This window comes from Callorhinus ursinus, unplaced genomic scaffold, assembly GCF_003265705.2.
Source record: "Callorhinus ursinus isolate GAN/ISIS: 27379988/994484 unplaced genomic scaffold, GSC_fseal_2.0 scaffold7, whole genome shotgun sequence".
NCBI classification, from domain to species: domain Eukaryota; kingdom Metazoa; phylum Chordata; class Mammalia; order Carnivora; family Otariidae; genus Callorhinus; species Callorhinus ursinus.
In genome coordinates this window covers 30,996,238-31,009,667 of record NW_027397069.1, presented here as the reverse complement: position 1 = coordinate 31,009,667, position 13,430 = coordinate 30,996,238, and positions in this window count along the sequence as shown.

The window sequence follows — 13,430 nt, the reverse complement described above, 5'->3', positions numbered from 1 at the left end:
ACAAACCGGACAACAGTGGTCCCCAGCAGGACTTCCCTCAGTAGGGGAATAGTGTAGAATCTGAAATGCTGAGAGGGAAACAATCTCTCCTATTTTAGCTTCATTACAAGACATTTGGCTCATGAAAACTGTTTTTTTTTGGGGGGGGGGTTCTGTTTTGCTTGGCTTATATGACTTTTGTTAAATAGATACAGTTGAATTCTTTAGGTCAAATGTACCTAGAAATGAAATCATTGCTCTTTCCCCATGATAAATAAATTAAAATGCAGAAATAAAATCTCAGTCACATGGCTAGATCGGCATTAATCAAACAACCAAAACTATTGTGAGAACTTCTAGAAAGGGAGGATTCAGATTCCCGCACCATTTGTGAATGAACACGTACAATTTCAACGTATAAATAAATAAATAAATCCAGGAAAACTGAATTAGGGGAGTGAAGAGCACAGGTCTGACAATTAAGTAAACACCTGAGAGGAATAATAGCTGCCAGTTATTACTGGCCTTCAACTTGCTAAACTCTTTACATACACATTCCTTAAATCATTTAAAAAAAAATAAAAACTGACAAGTTATAAATTCATCTCTCTACTTTTCATGAGGAAACTTTGGTTTAGGGAATTCACACAACCATGAAGTAGTTCAGCCATACTTGAAACCAACAGGACTCTAAAATCTGAGTTCTTTGTCTATATTTCAATATTTTGCTCCTCTGGGGAAAAAAATGGTGAACAGCATTTTGGAATGTTTTGCAAAAAGCACAGCGACTGGATGTTTTAGAGGAATCTGACTAAAAATTTTATGTTTCAGTGAACAATTCCTTATAGAGGGCATCTGCAGGGTGGAAGCCCATCATTATTATTACATATTTCTATAGAAATAGCAGATATGTCCTCATTTCTAAGTATTTCCCATGGATCTGCATTCATGAATAAACTCTGGTCATATATGATATGCATCTGTAATAAAAATTAAACATGTCTTAAGCAAAATATATTCTTTCACTGCCATGTTTTAGTGCTGAGCAACCAATCCATCAATTTCTAGCAATACCTACAAGGTCGAAGGAATAGCTTAATGACAAATTTCTAATTTACTTGGGTTAATACCCATGTTCTTATCTTAGATTCTGGCCAGGATACCGCCAAAGGATTTTGTAATACCTGTTGACTTCCATTATATTTGGTTTATCTTGGATTTCGTTTCTCCATTTGATACCCATCTCACTGTATATACATCATGGCCTTGTCAGCAAGACCCATGCTCTTTCTGTTCTGTCCATCAGTGTGCGTGCTTGCGCATGTGTGTACGTATACATACATGCATATGTACGTGTATGTATAAAACGAAAAGATGAAACTTTCAATACCTTCTAGGTTTTTCTACAGTTGATTTCTTCTTCTAAAGGTAATATCTTGAGCGTAAACTGTGGTAACAAGACATCTGAATTGAAACGTTTTAATTATGCAAAATTCCAGTCACTGGAGATAAACCCTAAATGTCATTGTATGTGAAGAAACTAAGCAATCTCAGGCAGATGCACGCATTTTTTTTGTAGCATTGTTATGATTTTTGTCCTAGAAACACAGAAATTGGGATACATTCTATTTTGGGTAATTCCCACCCAAAAAAATGTAAGTAAAAACTAATTACATCAATGTATTTTAATTTCACAAATTTGAGAAGATAATATTACTATATGTGAACATAGGACCCTTAGCATTGTTGGACACATGGGCAACTGAAGGTTACTGATAAAACTTCATAACTTTATAGCTAATCAGCCTTGCATTGTGTTAAAGCTTTCTTTTTATTAATGTTGTGGCATTATGATATAGTGGGAAATATATGGGATTTGGAGTCAGATATACTTGAATACAATTTGTAGTCCCCATACTTGCGAACTATATGAAGTTCCTGTCCCCTTCCATTATAAAATGGGTACAGTAATACCTATACAATAGGATCTTTGAAAATTAAAATATATCTAAATCTCATAATAGTTATCAAATTTATATTTTCTTTCACCTTCAACACTTGCCACTTCAACAGAATTTTCTATTATAAGTAAAAGGATAACTATCTCTAACAAGATGTCTGTAAAAATGTGGAGATTTTCACAACATGAAAGATTACAGTTCAATATTAGAGACACTCTATTATACCCTATTCCCCTGAGCTCTTAACTCAAATGAAGCACTGAGGACTAATTAACATGATTGTTTTTCACATATTTTGGGGTTCTTCCTTTGTTTTTCTGAATATTTCACAAAGGTAAATATGTTGCTTACACTATAGACTTCTTTGTTATTTATCTTGCATCTGTTTCAAAGTGAATATAAACAAGGCATTCTCTTTGAAGTTAGAAAAACGCAGTGACTATACAGATCCTCTGAGTATAAAACAAGAGAAAGCGTTTTTTGATTGTTAGAAAAGTTGATAAAAATGTAGACAACCAAATTGAAAGGATGATAGAGTTTTATACCCCAAAGCAAAAGTATTGAAAAATATTTCCCATGGGGTGCCTGGGTGGCTCAGTTGGTTAAGCAACTGCCTTCGGCTCAGGTCATGCTCCTGGAGTCCCGGGATCGAGTCCTGCATCGGGCTCCCTGCTCAGCGGGGAGTCTGCTTCTCCCTCTGACCCTCCCCCCTCTCATGTTCTCTCCCTTTCTCATTCTCTCTCTCTCAATAAATAAAATCTTTTAAAAAAAATATTTCTCTTTACACACAATCCCTCTGACCCTCCCCCCTCTCATGTTCTCTCCCTTTCTCATTCTCTCTTTCTCAATAAATAAAATCTTTTAAAAAAAATATTTCTCTTTACACACAACCCCAGCAGCGGGGGTCTGCTTCTTATACACAACAGATGCAAGATAAATAACAAAGAAGTCTATAGTGTAAGCAACATATTTACCTTTGTGAAATATTCAGAAAAACAAAGTCTGCTTCTCCCTCTGACCCTCCCCCCTCTCATGTTCTCTCCCTTTCTCATTCTCTCTCTCTCAATAAATAAAATCTTTTAAAAAAAATATTTCTCTTTACCACACAACGGTAAAGAGATTAACTATATATAGTCTTCATTCTGATTTACATCTTCTATTTCCTTAATTGCTGTTTTAGTTTGATGTTGAGCTTTATCAATTTTCAAATGTAGAAACACATGTTGAGTTCTTTTGTGGATATAAAAGCATACCCACTTACTGGTTATCTAGCTTAACACCTTTTAGAGGAATTAAAATTGATACTAACATATTATGATCTTAATATTTCTGAAATGAAATATTTTTGTAAGGTGAGTGAAAATATATTTTAGATTTTGATACAGAAGATTAAACACTTTATAGACACTCAAGTTTCAAACTATCAATATTCCTACCTGCATTTAGCAATTTTTATCAGTGACACTTAAACTTATCAACACTTCAAATGAAAAATATCCACAGGAGTTGATTTGAATTACCAATATTAAGCAAATTATTTTTTAAATTAATTGCATATTCATCATGCAGAGCAGAGGTCTAGGCACAAAAACATGAACATTAAGCTAAATAGTATGATCAAGAGTAATTTTAAAGCATTTTAATGGTTTAGTCATTAAATTTTATATTTATACGCACAAAATTAAGAAATTTGTGAGGGCTAATTTGGAGAGAAAAAAAACCCACCAATTTAAAATCTTTCATTTTCGGGCGCCTGGGTGGCTCAGTTGGTTAAGCGACTGCCTTCAGTTCAGGTCACGATCCTGGAGTCCCAGGATCAAGTCCCACATTGGGCTCCCTGCTCAGCGGGGGTCTGCTTCTCCCTCTGACTCTTCCCTCTCAGGCTGTCATTCTCTCTCTCTCAAATAAATAAAATCTTTAAAAAAAATAAAATCTTTCATTTTCTGATCACAGACCTGTACCTCTGAAACAAAGACGACATTATATGTTAAAAAAAAAAAAAAAAAAGAAGATAGCAGGAAGGGAAAAATGGAGGGGGGGAAATGGGAGGGGGAGACGAACCATGAGAGACTATGGACTCTGAGAAACAAACTGAGGGTTCTAGAGGGGAGGGGGGTGGGGGATGGGTTAGCCTGGTGATGGGTATTAAGGAGGGCAAATATTGCATGGAGCACTGGGTGTTATACGCAAACAATGAATCATGGAACACTACATCAAAAACTAATGATGTAATGTATGGTGATTAACATAATAAAAAAAATAAAATCTTTCATTTTCTGCTGAAAACATGTCTGTTTGAATAGTTTCCATTTGTAATTTTTAAAAAAGCTTCTAGTAATGTAGTTATCAATGCAAAAAATAAATGTTAAAAAAACTGGATGAGAGCCAAATCCATCAAATCTTCCCTCCAAAAGAAAACTTCCCAGAGTCCATCCCAGATGACAGTGCCTTGAACATCTTTAACTTTTCCATCAGAACCATTTAGCATTACTACGCTTCTGCACAGCTGGAACATCACTACCATCGTCAGAAGCAGGCAAACACATTTATGATGATGTTCCTGGGAATATGGAACTAATGCAGAGGGGATTTCTCTGTAGTTCTTCATTAACATTTTATTCATTACAACAAGGGAGTTTTAAGAGTTTCCTTTTAAGCAAATTAGGTCACTGGATAAAAAACACACAGCATGGAAACACAGTGTATTACTACATAGAACAAAAGATCTGGTTAATAAATTATGATAATGGGATTAGTCATTTGCTAATGTGGAAAGGGACATTTAAATATTTTGGAACTTATAAAGAATAATTTTTTCATGTATTTATATTTCCTATTGGGGGGGCACATTTTTCCTAAGTGTATCTAGAGCTCTTTAGATACTCTGAATCATGTAGGAAAAATAAGTAGGCAGAAATTGTGTGTTTTAATCTTTAGCTAAAAATGAAAGGTTGAAGAAAGCAATGTAAGATTAGGAAACAGAATCTAGGAGACAGTCTTCATGAGACAAATCTATCTTCTTCACATTATCATTGAAAAACCCACTAAAGATGATTTTTTTCTCCAAAAACAAACATGCTAGTTCTCTGTATATCTCCCTTCACCCAGATGTAGTGTCACTTTCTCATCACTTTCGAATGTACTTTGAAATGTTGAACATCGTAGGTAAGAGCACTGACATTTTTTCCAAATTGCTTTTTATTGTGTTCTAAAATGTCCTGCTCTCTCCAAAATGGATTTAACATTTAACAAGTAGGTTAAGAGGCTTAGGAGAAAACAGAAGAGAATGAGGGGTGCTAATTCACATAAGGCACTGTTTTAGCTTGGGTTCCCTAGAAGTAGACCCTGAGAGAAGCGTTGAGGAACTTGTGATATATTCAGGCCTTGCTCTTAAAAGAGAAAAAGAGTGAAGGAAGCCTGATAGGGCAGGTGAAGGAGATGAGCAAGGGCAGGATGTCCACATGGGAACTGCAGCTCATAGTCATTCATACTTGCATTTTACACCCCTTTGTCTAGCAGTTATTGTATGCAGGCTGGGAGTGGTAGTATCCAAACTCCTGTGAGGAGCGGCTCCTGTTTAGCCTGAGGGCAAACTTGCAGAGACATGGCCAGGTCAAGGTTGCCATTAACGGCCAAGACTCATAGCAGCTGGGGCCTGGTACACTGGCCATCTGGTACCTTGGGGATCTGAAGAGGACAACAATAATGCTATACAACTACCAGTGAAATATTAACTCAAAATATCTGGTCATATTATATTTCTGTAATGCTTTATAATACACAAAATAATTTTATGTCGATTATATTAGCAATAGGAACCCTATATGTATATATATTTTACTGTATTTTATATGAGTATGCCATAATTCAGAGAAATGAATTCACCTGACTCAATTCATAGGATATTAAATTTGAAATAGGAATCTATGCTGGTATTATTGATGTCTATTATGTTGGGCACAGTGGTATCTTCGATCTTTAAAGATGGAAAAATTGAGGCAGTATGAATTCAAATAATGTCACACAGGTAATGAAACGAAGGTTTATAACCAATTATTACAGAAATATTATGCTTTTTAATAATTAACATTTATAAATCATGGTTTTATGCTTATATACAATATTAAAAATAACATATTTCAAAAGAAAATTTAAACATAAATGTTCTAATAGTAAAATACTGAGCTATATAATAAAATGCCATTTACACAAAGAAAAAGATGTCAATAATACAAAGGGAACAGGGAATAGTTATATTATCCAGTCTGCAGAGGGAAGACAAACAGTGGGAAGAATTTCTGTTGGTGAAGTGATGCTGGAAAAATAAGAATTCTCTAAGTGAAATTTTGGGAGGTGAAAAAATAGGCATTCCTAGTGTCTTATATGGCGCCCAACACATAGAAAGTCTTCGATATACATTTTTAAATGAATGAATCACTAATTTTAGACAAGTAGGCAACAGCCAAAACTGAGATGACAAATATCACGAAGTACGTACATAAAGGACTAAAAGTGAGGGAGGAGGCTGAGATGAGAATGGAGAGGTAGGCAAGGATCAGATCATTTTTTTTTTTTGTGAGGATACAGAGGAGTTTCTATTTTGAGGCAATGGAGAGGGAGTGAAGTTGAATCCAGGAGGGAGGCTCATTTTAGGATTTTGCTTTATATAGGTCAATCTGGTGACTTTCTGGAGATTAACAGAAAGGCAAAATGGGACTGGAGTCAAGGATGCCAGTGAGGAAGTCACTACCACAATCCTGGTTCACACTGGCCTGAATAAGGAAGGTAGAAGTTGAGTTAGAATTGAGTGGAGAGGGGCGCCTGGATGGCTCAGGCAGTTAAGTGACTGACTCTTGGTTTCAGCTCAGGGTGAGATCTTAGAGTCGTAAGACTGAGCCCTGCGGGCTTAGCTTGGAGTCACCTTGGGATTCTCTCTCCCTCGTGTGTTCTTTCTCTCCCCGCACCAAATAATCTCTAAAAAAAGTAAAGAAATGAGTGGATAGAGTTGATAAATATTTGGAATCCAAATGACAAATTGTAATCCAAATGCAAATTGTCACTGATGGAACCACAATGTTGATTGATTAGTAATCTGAGTCTTTGGTAAGGTTGCATTTATACATTTGTTGATCTTAATTTGGAGGCTATATCAATGTGTCTCATGAATGAATATGATGGGAGAGGCACGGGAGTCAAACATGGTGACCCAGGTATAGGAGTTGCACACCTAGATGCATAGTGGTCTACCATTGGAATTAAATTATGTATAGAATGAAAGAATAAAAGAATAACTCCAGATGCAAAGGTCACAGACATTAAACACCTGTGAGAAATATGTGTGAAAGCAAAAATATTCTGGAAAGAATTGAATATGCAAGTAAACTTAGGCTAAGTGCAAAGATTAAAATAACTACTAAAATATGAAGAAATAAATTTTTAAAAAGAATTTTATTTACTCATTTGAGACACAGAGATACAGAGAGAAAGAGAGCAGGTGGAGAGGCAGAGGGAGAGGGAGAAGGAGGTTCCCCACTGAGACAGGAGCCCATTGTGGGGCCCGATCCCAGGATGCCGGAATCATGACTTGAGCTGAAGGCAGACACTTAACCAGCTGAGCCCCCCAGGCACCCCAGAAACAAACACCTCTTTTTCTTTAAATTTTTCATTGTTATGTTAATCACCATATATCATTAATTTGTGATGTAGTGTTCCATAATTCATTGTTTGTGCATAACACCCAGTGCTACACACAGAACGTGTCCTCTTTAATACCCATCACCAGGCTAACCCATTCCCCAACCCTCCTCCCCTCCAGAACCCTCAGTTTGTTTTTCAGAGTCCATCATCTCTCATGGTTTGTCTCCCCCTCCGATCGACCCCCCTTCATTCTTCCCTTCCTTTTTTTTTCCCTAACATATATTGCATTATTTGTTTCAGAGGTACAGATCTGTGATTCAACAGTCTTGCAAAAATCACAGCGCTCACCATAGCACATACCCTCCCCAATGTCTATCACCCAGCCACCCCATCCCTCCCAACCCCCAACCACTCCAGGAACCCTCAGTTTATTTCCTGAGATTAAGAATTCCTCATATCACTGAGGTCATATGATACATGTCTTTCTTTGATTGACTTATTTCACTCAGCATAATACCATCCAGTTCCATCCACAACATTGCAAATGGCAAGATTTTATTCCTTTTGATGGCTGCATAATATTCCTGTGTGTGTGTGTGCGTGTATACACACCACTTCTGCTTTATCCATTCATCTGTTGGTAGACATCTTGGCTCTTTCCACAGTTTGGCTATTGTGGACATTGCTGCTATAAACATTGGGGTGCATGCACCCCTTCGGATCCCTACATTTGTATCTTTGGGGTAAATACCCAGTAGTTCAATTGCTGGATTATATGGTAGCTCCATTTTCAACTTTTTGAGGAACCTCCATACTGTTTTCCAGAGTGGCTGCACCAGCTTGCATTCCCACCAACAGTGTAGGAGGGTTCCCCTTTCTCCACATCCCTGCCAATATCTGTCATTTCCTGATTTGTTAATTTTAGCCATTCCTACTGGTGTGAGGTGGTATCTCATTGAGGTTTTGATTTGGATTTCCCTGATCCCGAGTGATGTTGAGCACTTTTTCATATGTCTCTTGGCCATTTGGATGTCTTCTTTGGAAAAATGTCTGCTCATGTCTTCTGCCCATTTCTTGATTGGATTATTTGTTCTTTGGGTGTTGAGTTTGATAAGTTCTTTATAGGTTTTGGATACTAGCCCTTTATCTGATATGTCATTTGCAAATATCTTCTCCCATTCTGTTTGTTGTCTTTTGGTTTTGTGGACTGTTTCTTTTGCTGTGCAAAAGCTTTTTATCTTGATGAAGTCCCAATAGTTCATTTTTGCCCTCGCTTCCCTTGCCTTTGGTGATGTGTCTAGGAAGAAGGTGCTGCAGCTGAGGTCGAAGAGGTTGCTGCCTGTGTTCTACTTTAGGATTTTGATGGACTCCTGTCTCACGTTTAGGTCTTTCAACCATCTTGAGTCTATTTTTGTGTGGGGTGTAAGGAAATGGTCGTTTCATTCTTCTGCATGTGGCTGTCCCCTTTTCTCAACACCATTTGTTGAAGAGACTGTCTTTTTTCCATTGGAAATTCTTTCCTGCTTTGTCAAAGACTAGTTGACCATAGAGTTGAGGGTCCATTTCTGGGCTCTCTATTCTGTTCTACTGATCTATGTGTCTTGTTTTTGTGCCAGTACCATACTGTCTTGATAATGACAGCTTTGTAATAGAGTTGGAAGTCCGGAATTGTGATGATTTTCAACATTCCTCTGGCTATCTGGGGTCTTTTCTGGTTCCATAAAATTTTAGGATTATTTGTTCCATTTCTTTGAAAAAAGTGGATGGTATTTTGATGGGGATTGCATTGAATGTGTAGATTGCTCTAGGTAGCATTGACATCTTCACAATATTTGTTCTTCTAATCCAAGAGCATGGAATGTTTTTCCATTTCTTTGTGTCTTCCTCAATTTCTTTCATGAGTATTTTATAGTTTTCTGAGTACAGATCCTTTGCCTCTTTGGTTAGATTTATTCCTAGGTATCTTATGGTTTTGGGTGCAATTGTAAATGGGATCGACTCCTTAATTTCTCTTTCTTCTGTCTTGTTGTTGGTGTATAGGAATGCCACTGATGTCTGTGCATTGATTTTATATCCTGCTACTTTACTGAATTCCTGTATGAGTTCTAGCAGTTTTGGGGTGGAGTCTTTGAGTTTTCCACATAAAGTATCATACCATCTGCAAACAGTGTGAGTTTGATTTCTTTGCCGATTTGGATGCCTTTCATTACTTTTTGTGGTCTGATTGCTGTGGCTAGGACTTCTAATACTATGTTGAATAGCAGTGGTGATAGTGGACATTGCTGCCGCATTCCTGACCTTCGGGGAAAGCTCTGTTTTTCCCCATTAAGAATGATATTCACTGTAGGATTTTCATAGATGGCTTTTATGATATTGAGGTATGTATCCTCTATTCCTATACTCTGAAGAGTTTTGAACAAGGATGCTGTACTTTGTCAAATGCTTTTTCTGCATCTATTGAGAGGAACATGTGATTCTTGTTTTTCTTTTATTAACGTATTGTATCACGTTGATTGATTTGCGTATGTTGAACCCACCTTGCAGCCCAGGGATAAATCCCACTTGGTCGTGGTGAATAATCCTTTTAATCTACTGTTGGACCCTACTGGCTAGTATTTTGTTGAGAATTTTTGCATCCCTGTTCATCAAGAATATTGGTCTGTAATTCTACTTTTTGATGGGGTCTTTGTCTGGATTGGGAATCAAGGTAATGGTGGCCTCATAAAATGAGTTTGGAAGTTTTCCTTCCATTTCTATTTTTTGGAACAGTTTCAGGAGAATAGGTATTAATTCTTCTTTAAATGTTTGGTAGAATTCCCCTGGGAAGCCATCTGGCCCTGGGCTCTTGCTTGTTGGGATATTTTGGATGACTGCTTCCATTTCCTTAGTGGTTATAGGTCTGTTCAGGTTTTCTATTTCTTCCTGGTTCAGTTTTGGTAGTTGATACATCTCTAGGAATGCATCCATTTCTTCCAGATTATCTAATTTGCTGGCACAGAGTTGCTCATAATATGTTCTTATAATTGTTTGTATTTCTTTGGTGTTGGTTGTGATCTCTCCTCTTTCATTCATGATTTTGTTGATTTGGGTCCTTTCTGTTTTCTTTTTGATAAGTCTGGCCAGAGGTTTATCAATCTTGTTAATTCATTCAAAGAACCAGCTCCTAGTTTCGTTGATCTGTTCTACTGTTCTTTTGGTTTCTGTTTCATTGATTTTTGCTCTGATCTGTACTATTTCTCTTCTCCTGCAGGGTTTAGGCTTTATTTGCTGTTTTTTTCTCTAGCTCCTTTAGGTGTAGGCTTAGGTTGTGTATTTGAGACCTTTCTTATTTCTTGGGAAAGGCTTATATTGCTATATACTTTCCTCTTAGGACTGCCTTTGCTGCATCCCAAAGGTTTTGAACAGTTGTGTTTTCATTTTCATTGGTTTCCATGAATTTTTTTAATTCTTCTTTAATTTCCTGGTTGACCCATTCATTCTTTAGTAGGATGCTCTTTAGCGTCCATGTATTTGAGTTCTCTCTGACTTTCCTCTTGTGATGGAGTTCTAGTTTCAAAGCATTGTGCTCTGAAAATATGCAGGGAATGATCCCAATCTTTTGATACTGGTTCAGACCTGATTTGTGACCTAGGATGTGATCTTCTGGAGAATGTTCCGTGGGGACTAGAGAAGAATGTGTATTCTGTGGTTTGGGGAATGAATGTCCCGAATATGTCTGTGAAGTCCATTTGGTCCAGTGTGTCATTTAAAGTCTTTATTTCCTTGTTGATCTTTTGCTTAGATGATCTGTCCTTTTCAGTGAGGGGGGTGTTAAAGTCCCCCACTATTATTGTATTGTTGTCAATGTGTTTCTTTGCTTTTGTTATTAATTGGCTGCTGCCATGTTAGGGGCATAGATATTTACAATTGTTAGACCTTCTTGTCAGACCCTTTAAGTAGGATATAGTGTCCTTCCTCATCTCTTCGTACAGTCTTTGTTTTAAAATCTAATTTGTCTGATATAAGGATTGCCACCCCAGCTTTCTTTTGGTGTCCATTAGCATGGTAAATGGTTTTCCACCCCCTCAATCTCAATATGGGGCTGTCTTTGGGTCTAAAATGAGTCTCTTGCAGACAGCATATCGATGGGTCTTATTTTCTAATCCAATCTGATAGCCTATGTCTTTTGATTGGGGGCATTTAGCCCATTTACATTCAGGGTAACTATTGAAAGATATGAATTTAGTGCCATTGTATTGCCTGTAAGGTGACTGTGACTGTATATTGTCTGTGTTCCTTTCTGGTCTATGCTGCTTTTAGGCTCTCTCTTTGCTTAGAGGTCCCCTTTCAATATTTCTTGGAGGGCTGGTTTCGTGTTTGCAAATTCCTTTAGTTTTTGTTTGTCCTGGAAGCTTTTTATCTCTCCTTCTATTTTCAATGACAGCCTAGCTGGATATAGTATTCTTGGCTGCATATTTTTCTCGTTTAGTGCTCTGAATATATCATGCCAGTCCTTTCTGGTCTGCCAGGTCTCTGTGGATAGGTCTGTTGCCAATCTAATGTTTCTACCATTATAGGTTACATATCTTTTCTCCTGAGCTGCTTTCAGGATTTTCTCTTTGTCTCTGAGACTCGTAAGTTGTACTATTAGATGTTGGGGTGTTGACTTAGTTTTATTGATTTTGAGAGGGGGGTCTCTGTGCCTCCTGGATTTGATGCCTGTTTCCTTCCCCACATTAGGGAAGTTCTCTGTTATAATTTGCCCCAATATACCTTCTGCCCCTCTCTCTCCTTCTTCTTCTGGCATCTCAATTATTCTAATGTTGTTTCATCTTATCGTATCACTTATCTCTCGAATTTCGCCCTCATGATCCAGTAGTTGTTTATCTCTTTTTCTCAGCTTCTTTATTTTCCATCATTTGGTCTTCTATATCACTGACTCTCTCTTCTGCCTCATTTATCCTAGCAGTTAGTGCCCCCATTTTTTATTGCACCTGATAGCCTTTTTGATTTCGACTTGGTTAGATTTTAGTTCTTTTATTTCTCCAGAAAGGGTTTCTCTAATAACTTCCATGCTTTTTTCAAGCCCAGCTAGTATCTTTAAAATCATGATTCTGAACTCTAGGTCTGACATCGTACTAATGTCCATATTGAGCAGGTCCCTGGCAGGGGGTACTACCTCTTGTTTTTGCTGAGGTGATTTTTTTCCAACTTGTCATTTTGTCCAGAGGAGAATAGATGAATGAGAGAACAAAATGCTAACAGGGTAAAAACATCCCCAGAAAATATACTCTAAACAAATCAGAAAAGACCTGAAACTAGGGGAAAAGAAAGGAAAAGAAAAAAGAGAAAAAAAAAAGATAAAAACAAACAAAAACAGAACAAAACAAACAAAACAGAATATGATCAAACATGATCAGGCTAGTGCATAGATCAGTGCCACACACTAGATTTGGGGTGTATTTTGGTTAGAAGAAAGTGCCTCCCAAAATTTTAAAGAAAGACTTATACATGTACAAAATAAGGGTTGATATGACAAAGGGATGAAATATTACTGTAAAGATGAAAATTATAAAAAATTTTATAAAAGGAATTGATAAGAAGTTGTTTGAAAAAAGAAAGAAGAGGTTTTAAGGAAGGAAGGAAGGAAGGAAGAAGGAAAGAAAGGAAGGAAGGAAGGAAGGAAGGAAGGGAATCTGATCAGAGAGGAGACTAGAACAAAGCCATACACTAGAGATTTAGGGTATATTTTGATCTGTTAGAAGAAACCTTATCTCAAAATTTTAAAGAGAGAACTTATATATATATATATATAATATATATATACCAAAAATAAGGGTAACTACTATGAAGGGATAGAATATGACTCAAAAA